The sequence below is a fragment of the Dromaius novaehollandiae genome, chromosome 2 (assembly GCF_036370855.1).
Source record: "Dromaius novaehollandiae isolate bDroNov1 chromosome 2, bDroNov1.hap1, whole genome shotgun sequence".
In the NCBI taxonomy this organism is placed as follows: Eukaryota; Metazoa; Chordata; class Aves; order Casuariiformes; family Dromaiidae; genus Dromaius; species Dromaius novaehollandiae.
In genome coordinates this window covers 91953322-91966269 of record NC_088099.1, presented here as the reverse complement: position 1 = coordinate 91966269, position 12948 = coordinate 91953322, and the positions used below count along the sequence as shown (strand labels likewise).

Genomic DNA, 12948 nt, shown 5'->3' with positions numbered 1-12948 from the left:
CCTCTGGGGTTTGCGGCTTTGCTCCAGTGGTACCTGCTCAAGTCCGCCTCCAAGTTTCAGCAACTGTGAGCTGAGTGAAAGAATGTGTGTTTGGTAATAAATGTTGCAAAACTGACATTTAGGTCTGGGGAAATATCTGACCGAGACCTAAACTCCTCTAATTAAACTTGGCTTATTGCTCTTGCACAAACACTAAAGGACAAAGCATTCTGAGTGCAGTTCTCATATTGACTTTCTGTGAAATAACCTTTATATATCTCCCCAGACATGGCCTTTTTGTGCTGGAGATTGTTTTTCTGCCTTTTGGTGTGTGAGATAGTCTAAGAAAAAACTGCAGAGTAATTTCAGCCTCGGCTTTGTGGTGTGAGTCCCAGTGAGCACATGGGGAGAGATGGGCTTCAGAAATATTGCTATTCTATTTTTGTATCAATTTCCATATTAAGTTAAGAGACACTAGGACTTACTGTACAAAACATTGCTATCTGGAGTTATATTTAGCTACTTGCGTGTTTGTATCTCCATCTCACCAGATCTCCAAAAATGAGTGGATATTTTCCATCATGGGCTTTGAAGAGGAAGCCTGTTATATCTGACCTACTGTGAAAGGAAAATATCCATATAGCCACCATGCATTTTTTATACAAGCAGTCTCTTGCTGCTTCTCCTCTAGCCTATATTAAGACATTATAGTTCACCTAAAATGTAACAAATTTACTTACTTTAATATAACTTTAACATATAATTGACAGGCATTTGCTGCAGCAGGTAGAAAATAAATGTTCATGATCTTTTGAAAAAATTAAATAATGAAAGAAAACCTGCTTGGTTCCATGCAATAATTACTTTTTGCATGTGTTTTTTTCGGGGATGAGAGCCAAACCTTTCTCTGTGACCTAAATTGAACACAAGATTTCTAAAACGTCCCAAACTCCTCTCTTTCCAGGGACTTTATTTCACCACCAAGTCCCAAACCACGATGCAGTGAACTCTGCCTCATCTTCTTCCCTGCATGGTGGCTTCCCTCGAGGGTCTCGCCTGCCTGTGCTCTCTCCTGGCATAATTCCCGGCGCTCTGCCTCTGCGTGGGGCTGCGCTGCGGGGCCCCGCTGCCAGCCTGGCTCGGCAGCAGATGCTCGGGAGCTTAGACCATTTAGCTGAACCCCGCACGGGTCAGGAGACGGGGTTTGTCCTCTTGGGGCAGATAATTATGGCAACTAGTCTGTCACAGTGGAGTGTGTTTGTTTGGTTTGGCTCTTATGTTTGTTTGCTTTAGGATTTTTTTTTTTAATGATTCATAAAGCATGTTTTTTTCAATTAGTGAAAGGAAGACCAGCTAGGCAGCGTTAATTCATTTTAACATGACTCAATAATGAGGAGTGCTCTAACTTCCTCGTAGTGGCTGAATGCATTTTTTTCAGGCAGTTCGCTTGACAGAAAATACAATTTTACAAAAATTGTTCTACAGAGCAGGAGAGCAGCTTTTGTCATTTTCCCTTCCTGGTACTCCTTTCTTGCAGAAATACATGACATTTGGGGAACAGCAGCCTTTTCATTAGTGGATGCATGGAAGGCCCCACAGGCATGAACACAGAATAACCAGATCTGCAGTCTACGGAAGTGCCACTGATTGTATTTTAAGGGTCTGTATTTCAGCAGAGCACTAGTGCTACCTATCATTCAAATATTGCAACAGAATGGCAGTAACAATATTTTCTCTCTTCGTGGCAATTTGAATTCCTTGTGAAAAAGGAGTCATGGGAGTTGAGAGCTCTCTGAATAGGAAGTGACCCAGCTAAGGCAAGTGGAGATGACCTTCCCCCACAGTCCACAGCAACTAACCTCAGCAAGAGGGAAAAAATGTTAAAATGGCCACTTCTGTTTGTGAAAATTATTTTAAGATACCTTGCAAATACCCTTGCTGTAGGCCATTGTTTAACTTAATCTGTGCCACAGTTGGGCAAACATGCTCATCAAGAGACAGCTTGTTCCCGTTCCTCCTCTTTGAGTTGTGGTGGGTATAAGATGAATAGCTTTACATGCTTGTAAAGGGAAAATGGGTGATACTTGTAAGATTAGTTCTAAATAGCATTATTTATTTGGATGTTTATTTTGCAAGTCTGTGAACGCGCTTCACTATTAAGAATAGGAACACAGTAATGATCCTATTTAATTAACAGAGAAGGAACTTTCTTGCCCGTTCTAACTGCTGTTTGATCTATGTGAAATGTCACAAGACTGGCGAACTCTTGTAAAAGGCTGAGAAAGCATTATTTGTGTTTGGTGCATGGAGCTTTATGAAAGCAATTTACATATTTGCACACTGAAGCATAGCTAACAGAACATAAGCAGGGTGAGAAATGATTAACTCTAAAAGATTGACACTTTGGGCAAAAATCCAGCAAAGCACTTAAGCATGTGCTTAACTTCAAGCAACCTGGCTCTGTTGCCTGCAGTGGACCAGAGTCAGGTCCTTTCTTAAGTTGAAGAAACTGCTCATGCACTTTAAATTAAACATGTGCTCAAGTGACCTGGAGAACCAAGGCTCTGGCTAAAAGATCTTATAATATGGAAACATTTTCCCTTCTAACCCTTAAATCAGGATGGCAGCAGTAAGTAGGACTGTAAATAGATCAAAGCTTGCCATGGATGGAGCATCCACAGCTGCTATTGATAAAGTGGGAGTTGTCGGTTGTCTAATTTTTCTCAGATTTAAGACAAAAAGTAGAGGTATTTCAGTAAAAGATTAATCTAGTCTGTCTGTTTCAGTACGGTGTTTTATTTTATCTTAATTTAGGGAACACAAACATACTGAACATTTTATTGCTGTTCAGTGAAAATCTCATTTCGCTTTGGCCAAATATTGCATTCACTGAATGGCTTAATTGGAAATGGAACTTGGCCAAACGTAAAAAAAAAAAAAAAATCCCTGTTTTCAAATTGCAGTAACTAGAACTTTTTCCCCACCATTCATCCTGCATCGGCCTCACACTACCTACCAGTAGTAGCTTTGCTACCAGTAGTAGCTTTGCTTGGTCACAAGCCACTTTCTTTCAGTGTAGCTGGAAATTTGTGAAGCTGGAGGAGGAAGGAGCTGCTCTGAGCTAGAAGTGTTAAGCAAAAGCTGACGTTCCAAACTCCGCTGGGATTCACAGGGTTGTTCTGGTAAAGCTGTTTTTGGACTCTGTGTGACAAACGTTCTTCAAGCTCTGCAGGAATGATTTCATGTGCCAAAATGAACTAGAACTACAACTGAAGTCCATCACTTTCTGCTTTTAACCCTTTTGAAGGGGAATATTTGGGCTGATATCGCTGTCAGAAACACCTTGCTCCTCAGGTTACTACTTTCATCTCCAGCAGATGTCTGAAAGACATGGATACTCTATATTCATCAGGCATTCATTCAGCTTGTCAGCAATGATGAAGTCTTTCATTCAGGAGACATGCAAGAAGCTAATAATCTCCTTTCTTGGAATAAAAATGGAATGAATAGATTCATTGCCCAAAACTTAGGCCCTGAGTGTGATTAACCAGAAACAGAAAAAGGTGGTGAAAGGATTTTTCTGGGGCCTGAATTCAGACCTAAGCAATAAAATAGTTTCTGGAGTGTATATGTCCAGAGTAGCCAGGAAACAGGTAGAAAAAAAGGAGTTAGAAAGCCCTGGGGACAGGCAGAAAAAAGTTAGATATATGATCCTGAAAGAATGGCTGACAAGTCTCTTTATAGGCCTGAGTGCTGGCTAGAAATTAATAAAGAAATTATCTTTGATTTGATTCCTACTATCTTCAAAGCTTTTGTACTTTTTTTTTTTTTGAGATCAACAGGATTGCACAAACATACCTGATTCCATCAGCAATTTCTCCTGCTAATGGAAACAGCTTGAAAGACAGTGAACGCTGATCAAACAGCACAGCACAGAACTACTTATGAAAGTAGTTATGTTTTTGTAGTCAGGAAAGGAGACGGCAGGGAGATGAGAACTTTCTCCATATCCACTTCATAGCACGAAAATAGACATTATGCTCCGGTAATATTTGGACCATAGAGAAAAGTTAACAACCACCAAAGTCAGTAGAAATTTCCCAAAGCCTATGAAGTCAACATATCATGTCCCAAGAGTTTAACTTACAGGTTGATTGTTACAGAATTCAAGCACTGTAGTATCCAAACCATATTTTTCATAAGCCTATTATCATTTCTTTTTAAGCAAGATTTGATATACTGGACAGATATGCAGGTTAGCGCTTCCTGATGTACAGGGAATATGCATGTAGTGTTACAGGTGCTACGCTGTCATAACTTTTCCGTGGTCTCAGATTCGAAATACTGAGCTTCATTCAAAACTCTTTGTGTATTGATGAAGCCTTGTAGGAAGAGCGATGCCTGATGAGCTGTGAAGAGGGAAAAATCTCTAGCATTAATTTGCTTAATCAATCCTGATTCTTTGTGCTGAGGCCTAACTTGGGGTGGGTTATATCACCAGTAAATTAATTTGGGAGTGAATGAGGGGGTTTGGAAGAGGAACTCACAACTCTTCCATTAGCATTATGGAAAGGTTTGATTTTGCCTCTGTTACTAACAGAAACAATAAATATATATCTACTTTTCTGGACTCTGACATTTCAGAAATCAGTAAATTAGATGAAATCATACCAGGAGAGGGAGGTTTTATTTTTATTTATTTATTTTTTAATCAGTTCCTATATGTTTAGTCTTGCCTGCAAAATCTTTCTTGCTTCCAAAACGCAAGATAACGTAGGCAGGCAGGCAGCATTTCTAATGTAAGCCAAAAAAGAGGTAATGATAAATGTTTAACTATGGTTCTCCATTTCTTATGCTGAAAATAAGAAAAGGAAAAAGGTAGACATGTTAATGATGTCCTATCACAATCATATCCTCTTCAGGTAACATGGGAGGAAGATGTATAATTACCTGGACAGAGACTAAGTATATTGACTTCAGCTATTCCTCAGCTGAAGCTGTTTCTCGGCATGTGAGTGCAAAAAGCTTTAAGGAATAATGCATACAGATGCTATCGTCTTTGGAGAAAGCAATATTCAGTTGGCCTGGCCATTATGTAGGTGAAAGCATGATGTGAACCAAGAATGTGGAGTACCTTTGCATGAGATTAGTTAAATCATCTAAGCAAAATGTCCCCCCTATCTGTTTCGCCCTATGCTCAGATGTTGTGAAGCTTGAAAGAAAAAGTATCAATGAAAATGCAACACTGCATGAGCAATTACATTATTTTTCTGGTAAAAGAAGATGCACAAAAAGGTGGAAGGAGGCTGATTAGTCCTCAGAAACACTGGTCTGGAAACTGGCAGCCTAGGCCTCAGTTCTGGGCTCTGTCACACCATGCAACCTTGAACAAATTGATTAAGTGTCCAGGACCACTTTTTTGCACTTGATTTGATCTTGAATAATACTTCATGGCAGCAAAATTCCCATGGAAATCTATAGTATTAAGTAGAAGGAACAACATACTTTAGTTCTTTACCTGTGATTTGGGAATCATTTTACACAATGACCCACATTTAGCCCTTCTCTGAAAGGTTAATAGCCTAACTAGACAGCAGTGGCAATTTCCTAATGTTATTTTTGTACTGTATGCAGTAGGATCCTCATCTTGATTGAGATCTCTGGGAACTGCAGTAAACCAAATAATTACCTGCACAGCATCAGCTAAATGCCATTTCCCTGGTTTTGATTGCCTGGTGCTGATACAGTGTAATGGTATTTGGTGGAACTGAGACTGGCATTGGCCTTTCCAGCATAGCACTAGTACACGCTTGCCAGGATGGATGGGGTCTTTTTGTGGGCTGGTTTTGTGTTGTTCCAAAGCCTTGATAGGCAATTTAGAGAATATGTCCCCAGGACATTGTGCTTTGGAAAACAGGCATAGGGATTGGGGTGTGTTAGCTCAGCTGCAATTTTATTGGCAATATGGGACATGAAATAACACAAAGTTTTCATCTGGCCATACAAATGACTAAACAGAAGTACTTTATGACTTTGGGAATGTTATGTTTTTGTCATGTTTCAGTATTTGCAGATACAACAGATGAAGTAAATTAAATTATGCATGCACTAAAGGAACACATTGTTAGCCAGAGTCTTCATTAACTTGGCTGCAGAGAAATGAATACAAATAACTAGAAGATATATCCTGTAGAGCTGGTGAATTGTTGGGCTTTTTTGCTGTGTATGTATATGCATGCGTGCGTGTGTGTGTGTGTGTGTGTTGGTGTGTATCTATGGGTTGCCTGTCAGCCATTCCTGCTGCACTTGTTACCTGGTGGGTCTCACGATGTAGGAGAAGCCGCAGGGCTGCACATCCCTCATTGGCATTCCAGCTGCATACAGCTTTGGCGATTTGTTTATGCAACTAAATATATGCAATCATCAATAATACAGTGTGCAATAAGTTCCAATTAATGTTGCCACAGGAACCTTCCTTCATGTTTGTGCTCACTTCTATAGATTTAAATGCTCAACCTTAATGATGCATTAACGTTGTTTCCTGAGATTTTTTTTTTAACGCTATGTTTGCAGTATAAGGTCCGCAATTTATTTTGTTCTGTTTGCCCAGCAGGCATGCTTTTCCACTGACTGTTTATTAAGAAGCCTTCATGAGTACGAAAGCCATTTATCTTTATTAGTTGTATATTTTTGCTCATCACCTCTCTCACATTTATGAATTAAATATTTATTGGGTTTTTTTGCAAAGAAAAATGCTCCATTGCTCAGTAAGAATAAAAGAAATTAGCACAACCTATGTACAGGAACAAGAACTGTACGCAAAACAAACAAGTTACTTCTGTAAGTTAAGTCAGAAATGACAGGAAGATGGGGTTGTCTTCTACTGGAGAACCTTATTTGCTGTTTTTGAAGGAATCTGTAAAGTGCGCTATGAAAGAAGGACTTGCATCCTTTTCCTTGCTGTTTTCCTTTTCTCCCTTTTCATGTTTGCTTTGTGATGCATAGAAGACAGGTAGAGGAATTTTTGTTCTCTTCTCTCCTTTTTGCTTGTAATCTCATCTATAGACTAAGATAACTGATGAACATACAAGTATCTGTCTGATACCATGTGAAGCCTAGTTAATTAGAACTGAAAGTAATTAATTTATCCACATTTTTTGATGAACTGATTTTAAGGCCCAAAGGACCTGCGTGGTCATCTAGCAGGTATTCCTGCATCAAGCCCATAGCTCTAATTGGAAGTCAGTGAAGAAAGACATGCTACCCTGAGCAAAATACTTTGCGTCATGTAGAATATCAGCACCTCTGATAAATTACAATCACCTCTGAAAATATGTACCTTATTTTCAATATAAATTATGTATCTTCAAATTGCAGCTATGGAATTTGATTTTATTTTGAGTCTGCATCTACAGTGTGGAAACCCCTTGCCCAGCCCCCAGGTCATGTCTGTCACTTTGGTATCTCACATGAACTACCAATGTGCTTAAGTGTATGTGTATAAATATAGGACTGGCTCCTGAAGTTTCATTTCTGAACGGCTGTTCAGAAAACAGACAAAGAAAAAATTAAAAAAAACTGTTTCCCCTCCCCAGGATTATTCTGTTCAGTTTGACATTATCCTGCCAGGTATTATATTGTTGTAAGATCAGTTTTTCTTTTTCTTCCCTCTATGCATAATTCAAAGGCAATCCTATATGCTTCAAGTTTGACATATATGGTCTGTGAATGTTATCTTTTATTTCTTTAATTGCCAAAGGTACCTCAACAAAATGCTTTGGTTCACCACATCCTGTCAGGGTTGATGCTTTCACACTCACTAGTATCTAGTCTAATCCTTTTTCCTCTCTGTAATGTGGAGAAGAAAGAGCTACCTGGGCTCACAGCATTTCCTGTTGAGGTTGGACGCATTACACAGACTGTTGTATTCATCGGGGGAAATGGCTCAGTGCAAAGACATTTCACCCTTAGATGGATGGCCAGGGAAAAGGTGGATGCTGTGATTCATTTTCGTTGTGAGAGTGCCTGGCAGCCTGGTCTTGGCTGCCTGCTTTTCCCTGGAACGCTAACAGGGATCTCTTATTCTCTCTGCTGCTATTTCTTATCGAGCTCATAGGAGTTCAGTTATTTTTGAGACTTATCCCTCTGAGACTCTGTTGAATTTAGTTGAAGTTGGCCAGTAGCTTCAAGAAGTACTTAGGAAGAGAGGCAGAGTGTGAGTGAATAAATCTTTTCCCCTTAGGACATGGGATAAAAATTCTGGCCTCTCTCTACCCATCTTTCCCCCTCCCTCCCTTACAGCAGCTCTTGGTAGTCAGTCAGAGATTAAAGAATTCATGCCCACTAATAGAAATCATCTGTGCGGATCGACTGTTTTTCAGGCAGACGCTGTCCCTGTGGATGCAGTACTCTGAACCTTGATCAAATGGGCCAAAACTAAGCTGATCCCTCTATTCATTAATGGCCTCCTTGAAGTTGGCAGGATGCCCTGAAGACCTTGACTTCAGCGTGTATTTTCAGGACTGAGAGAGCTTGAAAAAGAAATGGAGTTTCTCTCCCCTGGAGGCTTGACTGCTGTGAGAGGTTCCTCCAGCTGGACTGAGTGAACCGCTTTGAACTCAGTTCATCACAGGGAAGGTGCTACCCCTATATGTATAGCTCCTGAATGCTCAGTTATAATTATTATTTTCTTTAAGGAAGTCATGATTAATAGTTCTTAGGTGTGGATGACTGCCAATGGCACCTTCTATGGGATGATTTCTCTGCCCATGAAGACGAAAGCGTGGGCCTTCAGCAGCAATGCAGGACCTTCCTCTAAAAATTTTGCCTCAAAGGTAGGAAATAAATTTTTCCTTTTTAATTGGGTAGCAATAAATTCTGCAAGAAGGACATTGACTGAACACAGCTGGGCTGATGCAACAAATGAAGGGTGATCACCCTAAGGAAGGACAGAGAGGAAAATGCAGGAAAAAAGGCCTTTTTACCCAGTGATATCTTGTGTTGCTGGATAGCTTTGTTGAGGGACACCTCAGCTGTAATGCTTGAAGAGCAAGCAAGTTCAACAGGCTTCATGGTGGATGCATGTTTCAGTAGGCTGCTATGAAAAACACCTTTTGCCCATGGTTTGGGGTTTGTTTTGGTTTTAGAGAAACAGAAAAGCAAGGAGGAGAAATCTTTCCTCAGCTGCCCTGTTTACACATTTGCAGTTCTCATTATCTGCACTTTTTCTCTGTAACAGCAATAATGTCACCTCCCTCTGACCTCTCTGGGCACTTCTGACACGTCAGTCAAATGCCCACAGCAAGTTCATCATGAAATGTCTTTTGACAGGAATGGCAGCTTGTGGCCCATGGCTATGAAGGCTGTTACGAAGATCATCATGAGGACAGTACATGGAGTAAATGCTGAGGTAACGTCAGACATCAGGGCTTACATAATATTCTTCAGAATACTCATTAATCAGCTCTTCTTGTGGGACTTCTCCAGCTTCAGTCCTGATGTATGAATTTTTCCTTGGGGTTTGCAGCTGTGTTTTTGCTGTTCTCTCTCTCCTGTGAAACACCTCTGTAATGATCATTTGCTCATCACTGGAGACATGCTTCTTGGGAAACTATAAGGTAGAAACTTTGGGATTTTCTGTGTGTCCTGGTAGATAAGCCTGGGTTAACTCTTTCTTTCCAGACACAGGCCATCCAAAGCTCTGATTAGTCATACTGCTGTATTTAAGCTTTACACAATGGAAAGGAGTAAACTGATATTTCATCTACATTTCATTGTTTCTATGGCATGTAACCACTTTCTTTATCATATACTTTCCTCTAGTTCAGAGTAGGTAATGCTCCATGGAGGTGAGCAGCTGCTGGGAGACACACTCATGAGGGATGGGAAAGCCTTTGGAGCCAGCAGAGCCCAGCACCATCTCCAAGGAGTAGGGTCCAGCCGCAATCCCTGTTGGATAAATCTCTCCAAACTGAGCTGCTCTGGGTACATGTCCAGCTGGAAGCTTGTATGATATGGTATGGTGAGTGATACTGTAACAGAGAGGCTGACAGAGTTGTGTCAGCTCTTGCATAAATATGCATGACCTTTCTCTCTGTCCTACCCCACTGGATTTTCTAGTACAACTAATTGCAATGGCAAGATCCAGTCCTTTAGCTGCCAGGATGCTGCAATGCACTGAAGTACAGGGAGGATGGAGGAGTCCATGGCTGTGTGCTTTGCTGCTACGCTCCCCCAGGCAAAAACACTGATGTGCTCCAGGAGCAGCTTGGTCCCCACCTGGCCAGGGAGCAGGGCAGGGCTCTGCAGCAAGTTTGTTGCTGCTGGCTGGAAATGGCCCTGCTCAGTGTGAAGGTCAGTGATATATTCTCCTGCGGCTTGGTATCAGTCAAGTCACAGCCTCACCGGTGTCAGATCTGCAATGAAAGATATTCTCCTTTGCCTTCTCCTCCTTCTCCCTGGGTTTAATTCTTTGAAAACTGTAGCTGGTTTTCAGATGGTGGCAGTTAAAAGAGATAACAATGTGCCTGTCATGGAAACTAGCTGTCTTGAATGAGCTCACAAGAAAATTGAATCTAACCTGTCTGTCTGAGCAGTATTTATAAAATACTCTACTGTCCATGGATTAGGCTGCCCAGCCCAGCTGCATTGATGTAGTCAATGAAAGCAGCTGTTCATATTTTGAACTTTCTGATGTAATGGGATTTTACTGGCCTTATAAAAAGTCACAGGGTCACACCACTACTGGTTTTTGTTTGTTTGTTTGTTTGTTTGTTTTGGCAAAGCCGCTAGAGGAGCAAGTGGTACTTCAAAATGCTGCTGCCTCCATTTATTTAAACGTTTTAGGATGTTGTTTGTGTCTGCCCCCCATCCCAAACCTCAGGAAATATTGAGATTTCTCTTTTGAGCTTCAAAGGAAATTGGGATTAATTTTATGGACCAGAGCCTTGCCAGATGTAAATCCCTATAGCTGCACCAGTGTCAGGGAGGCTAAGCTGATTTACACCAGCTGATGAGCTTTAACTGGAAGGGGAAGTCACCACTTCACAGCCGCTCACATGTCAGAGCAGGGACTGGAGCCCTGCTCCAAGCGCCCTGCAAATACTGGCCTCCAACGTGTGTGGCAAGCCAAGTGAGACACTGAAGTGCCTGCTAGCATGGTGGGAGTTAAGCAGTCCCACTGGTTTCCCTGGATCTGCTTTACAGTTCTTGAAAGTAGGAGAGTGAAAACTCCATGTGCTTAACAGGACCCATGCAGAAATCCCTGGGGTTGCTCCTCATGGGAATAAAACAAAGCATGCACAAAGCTGTGCATAAGACTGGGACTTTAAATCAGGCTGGCCAAAATATGGCTGTAGTAATGCTCAGGGTCATGAGCAGTTCAAATGAGGTGCCCCTGGGCTATGGGATTCAGGTGATCTATTTAGGCACAGGGGTTGGAGGATGATGGGAGGCAGCTGGAGGATGAGGGTTTGCCTCAGACCTAGCTTTATGCCAAGCCCAGGGGGTGATTGCTGAGGGTGCCTCTTGGGACTCTCTTCATCCATGGCTGCAGGTGTTCCTCATTGCATCCTGGGCTCCTGAGGTACATTCCTTGGGCTCTTGCTGTGTGGAGATTTTGATATGTGGCTTTTATTGTGAGTCAGAGAGGCATTAAAAGTACTTTTGTTTGCTGGAGGCCATCTGGGCTTGGGGATGGTCCTGCTATCTTGCTGCAGGACAGAGGGCCTCCTGTGCCCAGCTGACCATTAGAGGACAATTATTCCTCTCAGCAGTAGCAGAGCAGCTAAGTGGAGGTCCATGCTGCTACTTGCATGCTAAACTGGGAATATTTTTTTCAGCTTATGTTTATTGGAAAAGCATGCTAATCCTCTGATTCCACCCTGGGAGGAATGGAAATCGTTGTTGTTTCATGTTACTGAAGAGTCAGCTTCATCACTAGATGAGCTTGAAGGATAAAAGGGTGTTCACTTAGGAATGTAGACTTATGATACTTCAATAAAGTTAATAGAAGATAAGAGAAAATGACTATTAAGATTGTAGTTTATTTTTTTGGTTACTCCTTCAACACAGCTAGTTTTTGAGGGCAGTTCCCCCTAGAGGTGGCATATTCTGAAGTGTTTTCTGCTGCCTCTTCCTTTGCTCTTACAGTTGGCTGCTGGAGAAACTGCTCCGGTCGCCCTGTTTTTTCTGTCCTCTGTGTGGGATAACTTTGTTTTCTTCCTGTTTGATTGCCCTGTGGTGCCTTTGACTTATCCCTGGGACCTTATATGGCTGTGTAAGGGCTTGTATCACTTCTGTCTCCCCTCCCCTTTCAGGTTACTGGATTTACATTTCTACTGTATAACTTAATTACCTCATTTCTGGCTTCAGGTGGCATCCTTTTGCTTATGCAAATGTTGTGGTATGACTCTATAAATGATATATTATGAGAAATGTTAACAGTGCAAACTCCTTTTATGATTTATAATTGATAACTTGCCACGGACTTTGCATACAGCCTAAATGCATAAACACAACAAAAGGGTGATCTGAGGAAGTGGTTGTCAACACAGTGTGACTCTTGGCTTCCACTTTATTAGATTTCTGGACTTCATTCCAACCAGCTATGGAAGAGATCCTGGCATACCCATAGCCAATAACACAAATCCCATACCCATTGCCATGCCCTCTGTAGTAGATTGCTGCTTTTGCAGGGCTTTTTTACATCATTACCTTTGGCAGATGCATATCCACAGAAGTGAAGGACCTCCAGCACCAGCTGGTGCTTGAAGCATTGAGAAGAGGAGGGGCTTCTCTAGTCCTGCAGCCTTTTTGGACCCAGTGGTCCCTGCTTCCTGCAAAGATGGTGTTTTTCTGCTGTTTTAGAGAGAGCATGGGCTGATGGTGCCTCCTGAGGCAGCTGGAGCTTGCCGTGTTTGCCAAGACTACCTCTTGGGCTTTGAATACAGATAGGTGGGAAAATTCGCA

General features: G+C 41.6%; 1 long non-coding RNA gene across 1 annotated transcript; it reads left to right on the top strand.

Moving 5' to 3' along the window:
* The first annotated feature begins 7341 nt into the window (after window positions 1-7341).
* On the top strand, window positions 7342-12390 carry LOC135327527 (uncharacterized). The gene is made up of 3 exons (XR_010387792.1): window positions 7342-8813; window positions 9310-9388; window positions 9802-12390. It is a non-coding gene; the product is annotated as an uncharacterized LOC135327527 (long non-coding RNA).
* The last annotated feature ends 558 nt before the right edge of the window (window positions 12391-12948 follow it).